Source organism: Cyprinus carpio, chromosome B11 (genome assembly GCF_018340385.1).
Source record: "Cyprinus carpio isolate SPL01 chromosome B11, ASM1834038v1, whole genome shotgun sequence".
Lineage (NCBI taxonomy): Eukaryota > Metazoa > Chordata > Actinopteri > Cypriniformes > Cyprinidae > Cyprinus > Cyprinus carpio.
This window is the reverse complement of record NC_056607.1, coordinates 4,286,703-4,292,542: the sequence shown is the minus strand read 5'-3', so window position 1 is coordinate 4,292,542 and position 5,840 is coordinate 4,286,703.

The window sequence follows — 5,840 nt, the reverse complement described above, 5'->3', positions numbered from 1 at the left end:
TTCTCTATCAGAGAAAGAGAAGGTATTCAGGACTTGTGGGCTTTCTTTCTGTTAATTTTGCTTAGTTGCACTAACAGAGTGATACAGTTCACAGAAGCGCTAAACTGAGCGATTTATGCTTAGAAGCTGAAACACATATGTTCAATATCATAAAACTAGTAACTCACTGAAATCTGTTTTCTGCATTGCTAAACCATTTCATTTTACATGTTAGAAACATCTTTAATGTGGGCAAGCTTTAGTCTTAACTTTCTACAAACTATCATTCTCTAACAGAGAAAGAAGGTATTCAGCACTTGTGGGCTTTCTTTCTGTTAATTTGCTTAGTTGCAATAACAGAGTGATACAGTTCACAGAAACGCTAAACTGAGCGATTTATGCTTAGAAGCTGAAACACATGTTCAAGATCATAAAACTAGTAACTCACTGAAATCTGTTTTCTGCATTGCTAAACCATTTCATTTTACATGTTAGAAACATCTTTAATGTGGGCAAGCTTTAGTCTTAACTTTGTACAAACTATCATTCTCTAGCAGAGAAAGAAGGTATTCAGCACTTGTGGGCTTTCTTTCTGTTAATTTGCTTAGTTGCACTAACAGAGTGATACAGTTCACAGAAGCGCTAAACTGAGCGATTTATGCTTAGAAGCTGAAACATATGTTCATGATCATAAAACTAGTTACTCACTGAAATCTGTTTTTTCTGCATTGCTAAAAAATTTCATTTCATTTAACATGTTAGAAACATCTTTAATGTGGGCAAGCTTTAGTCTTAACTTTGTACAAACTATCATTCTCTAACAGAGAAAGAAGGTATTCAGCAATTTGGGCGTTCTATCTGTTCATTTGCTTAGTTGCACTAAAAGAGTGTTACTGTTCACAGAAGCGCTAAACTGAGCGATTTATGCTTAGAAGCTGAAACACATGTTCAAGATCATAAAACTATTAACTCACTGAAATCTGTTTTCTGCATTGCTAAACCATTTCATTTTACATGTTAGAGACATCTTTAATGTGGGCAAGCTTTAGTATTAACATTGTACAAACTATCATTCTCTAACAGAGAAAGAAGGTATTCAGCACTTGTGGGCTTTCTTTCTGTTAATTTGCTTAGTTGCACTAACAGAGTGGTACAGTTCACAGAAGCGCTAAACTGAGCGATTTATGCTTAGAAGGTGAAACATATGTTCATGATCATAAAACTAGTAACTCACTGAAATCTGTTTTCTGCATTGCTAAACCATTTCATTTTACATGTTAGAAACATGTTTAATGTGGGCAAGCTTTAGTCTTAACTTTGTACAAACTATCATTCTCTAACAGAGAAAGAAGGTATTCAGCACTTGTGGGCTTTCTTTCTGTTAATTTGCTTAGTTGCACTAACAGAGTGATACAGTTCACAGAAGCGCTAAACTGAGAGATTTATGCTTAGAAGGTCAAACATATGTTCATGATCATAAAACTATTAACTCACTGAAACCTGTTTTCTGCATTGCTAAACCATTTCATTTTGCATGTTAGAGACATCTTTAATGTGGGCAAGCTTTAGTCTTAACTTTGTACAAAACTTCATTCTCTAACAGAGAAAGAAGGTATTCAGCACTAATGGGCTTTCTTTCTGTTCATTTGCTTAGTTGCACTAACAGAGTGTTACAGTTCACAGAAGCGCTAAACTGAGCGATTAATGCTTAGAAGCTCAAACATATGTTCATGATCATAAAACTATTAACTCACTGAAATCTGTTTTCTGCATTGCTAAAACATTTCATGTAAGATGTTAGAAACATCTTTAATGTTGGCAAGCTTTAGTCTTAACTTTGTACAAACTATCATTCTCTAACAGAGAAAGAAGGTTTTCTGCACTTGTGGGCTTTCTTTCTGTTAATTTGCTTAGTTGCACTAACAGAGTGATACAGTTCACAGAAGCGCTAAAACTGAGCGTCTTATGCTTAGAAGCTGTTGCAAACATATGTTCAAGATCAAACTGACACAAAACTAGTAACTCACTGAAATCTGTTTTCTGCATTGCTAAAACCATTTCATTTTACATGTTAGAGACATCTTTAATGTGGGCAAGCTTTAGTCTTAACTAACTTTGTACAAACTATCATTCTCTAACAGAGAAAGAAGGTATTCAGCACTTGTGGGCTTTCTTTCTGTTAATTTGCTTAGTTGCACTAACAGAGTGATACAGTTCACAGAAGCGCTAAACTGAGCGATTTATGCTTAGAAGCTGAAACATATGTTCATGATCATAAAACTAGTAACTCACTGAAATCTGTTTTCTGCATTGCTAAAACATTTCATTTTAACATGTTAGAAACATCTTTAATGTGGGCAAGCTTTAGTCTTAATTTTGTACAAACTATCATTCTCTAACAGAGAAAGAAGGAGTTTCAGCACTATTGGGCTTTCTTTCTGTTCATTTGCTTAGTTGCACTAACAGAGTGTTACTGTTCACAGAAGCGCTAAACTGAGCGATTTATGCTTAGAAGCTGAAAACATATGTTCATCATCATAAAACTAGTAAATCAACTGAAATCTGTTTTATGCATTGCTAAACCATTTCATTTTACATGTTAGAGACATCTTTAATGTGGGCAAGCTTTAGTCTTAACTTTGTACAAACTATCATTCTCTAGCAGAGAAAGAAGGTATTCAGCACTTGTGGGCTTTCTTTCTGTTAATTTGCTTAGTTGAACTAACAGAGTGTTACTGTTCACAGAAGCGCTAAACTGAGCGATTAATGCTTAGAAGCTCAAACATATGTTCATGATCATAAAACTATTAACTCACTGAAATCTGTTTTCTGCATTGCTAAACCATTTCATTTTACATGTTAGAAACATCTTTAATGTGGGCAAGCTTTAGTCTTAACATTGTACAAACTATCATTCTCTAACAGAGAAAGAAGGTATTCAGCACTTGTGTACTTTCTTTCTGTTAATTTGCTTAGTTGCACTAACAGAGTGATACAGTTCACAGAAACGCTAAACTGAGCGTCTTATGCTTAGAAGGTCTAACATATGTTCATGATCATAAAACTAGTAACTCATTGCTAAAACATTTCATTCAACATATTAGAAACATTTTTAATGTGGGCAAGCTTTAGTCTTAACTTTGTACAAACTATCATTCTCTAACAGAGAAAGAAGGTATTCAGCACTTGTGGGCTTTCTTTCTGTTAATTTGCTTAGTTGCACTAACAGAGTGATACAGTTCACAGAAACGCTAAACTGAGCGTTTTATGCTTAGAAGCTTTAAACATATGTTCATGATCATAAAACTAGTAACTCACTGATATCTGTTTTCTGCATTGCTAAAACATTTCATTTTACATGTGTAGAAACATATTTAATGTGGCCAAGCTTTAGTCTTAACTTTGTAGTAAACTATCATTCTCTAACAGAGAAAGAAGGTATTCAGCACTTGTGGGTTTTTTCTGTTCATTCTTGTTGCATAAAGAGTTTTAGTTGCACTAACAGAGTGATTACTGTTCACAGACTGCGCTAAAACTGAGCGATTTATGCTTAGAAATCTGAAAACATGTTCAAGCCATCATCTAAAAATCTTGTGGTGGTCTAACTAAAAGAATAACTCACTGAATCTGTTTTCTGCATTGCAAAAACATTTCATTTTACATGTTAGAAACATTTTAATGTGGGCAAGTTTTAGTCTTAACTTTGTACAAACTATCATTCTATAACAGAGAAAGAAGGTATTCAGCCCTTGTGGGCTTTTCTTTCTGTTCATTTGCTTAGTTGCACTAACAGAGTGATTCTGTTCTCAGAAGCGCTAAACTGATTTTTATGCTTAGAAGCTGAAACACATGTTCTGATCATAAAAACTTTAACTTTGAAAATGTGTTTTCTGCATTGCATTGCTAAACAGTTCATTTTACATGTTAGAAACATCTTTTAATGTGGGCAAGCTTTAGTCTTAACTTTTGTACAAACTATCATTCTCTAACAGAGAGAAAGAAGGTATTCAGCACTTGTGGGCTTTCTTTCTGTTATTTGCTTAGTTGCACTAACAGAGTGTTACTGTTCACAGAAGCGCTAAACTGATAAACTGAGCGACTTATGCTTAGAGAACATCAAAATATGTTCATGAATAAATGATCATATACATAACATATCTTTGTTGACTCACTGAAATCTGTTTTCTGCATTGCTAAACCATTTCATTTTACATGTACAGAGAACATCTTTAATGTGGGCAAGCTTTAGTCTTAACTTTGTACAAACTATCATTCTCTCTAACAGAGAAAGAAGGTATTCAGCACTTGTGGGCTTTCTTTCTGTTAATTTGCTTAGTTGCACTAACAGAGTGATACAGTTCACAGAAGCGCTAAACTGAGCGATTTATGCTTAGATTCTCTGAAACATATGTTCAAGATCATAAAACTAGTAACTCACTGAAAATCTGTTTTCTGCATTGCTAAAACATTTCATTTTACATGTTACAGACATCTTTAATGTGGGCAAAGCTTTAGTCTTAACTTTGTACAAACTATCATTCTCTAACAGAGAAAGAAGGTATTCAGCACTCTGTTTTCTGCTTTCTTTCTGTTAATTTGCTTAGTTGCACTTACAGAGTTACTGTTCACAGAATCGCTAATGCTTAGAAGGAAGATCAGCACTAGTTTTTAGGTTCTGCTTCACAGAAGCAAAACCTTCTTTTTTAAGGTAGTTGCACTAACAGAGTGAATACAGTTCACAGAAGCGCTACCTGACTGAGCGATTTATGCTTAGAAGCTGAAACATATGTTCAAGATCATAAAACTAGTAACTCACTGAAATCTGTTTTCTGCATTGCTAAACCATTTCATTTTACATGTTAGAAACATCTTTAATGTGGGCAAGCTTTAGTCTTAACTTTGTACAAACTATCATTCTCTAACAGAGAAAGAAGGTATTCAGCACTAATTGGCATTCTTTCTGTTCATTTGCTTAGTTGCACTAACAGAGTGATACAGTTCACAGAAGCGCTAAACTGAGCGATTTATGCTTAGAAGCTGAAGCATATGTTCAAGATCATAAAACTAGAAAGTCACTGAAATCTGTTTTCTGCATTGCTAAACCATTTCATTTTGTTTTCTGGAAACGTCTTTAATGTGGGCAAGCTTTAGTCTTAACTTTGTACAAACTATCATTCTCTAACAGAGAAAGAAGGTATTCAGCACTTATGGGCTTTCTTTCTGTTAATTTGCTTAGTTGCACTAACAGAGTGTTACAGTTCACAGAAGCGCTAAACTGAGCGATTTATGCTTATGAGAATATGTTCATGTTCATAAAACTAGTAACTCACTGAAATCAGAGTTTTCTGCATAAAACAAATGCAATGTTGCTTGTTTCTACATGTTTGCAGAAGATCCATAAGCTTTAGTTTAGAACTTTGTACAAACTGTCAAGACCCAGAAAATCTAGTCAGGCAACTGAAATCTTTTCTTTCTGCATTTGCTAAACCAGTTCACTAACAGAGTGTTACTGTTCACAAAGCGCTAAACTGGGCAAGCTTTAGTCTTAACTTTGAACAAACTATCATTCTCTAACAGGGGCCATAAATTCAGCACTTGTCACTGAATTCTTTTTTGTTGCATTTGCTTAAACCATTTCTAACAGAGTGATACAGTTCACAGAAACGGCAAGCTTTAGTCTTAACTTTTACAAACTAAACATCTGTTCACAGATCATAAAACTATTCACTCACTGAAATCTTTTTTCTGTTAATTTGCTAGTTGCATTTAACATGTTAGTGAAACAGTTCAATGTGGGCAAAACTAGTCTTTATGCTTAGAAGCTGAAACAGAGAAAGCATGATCATCAGCACCTAACTACT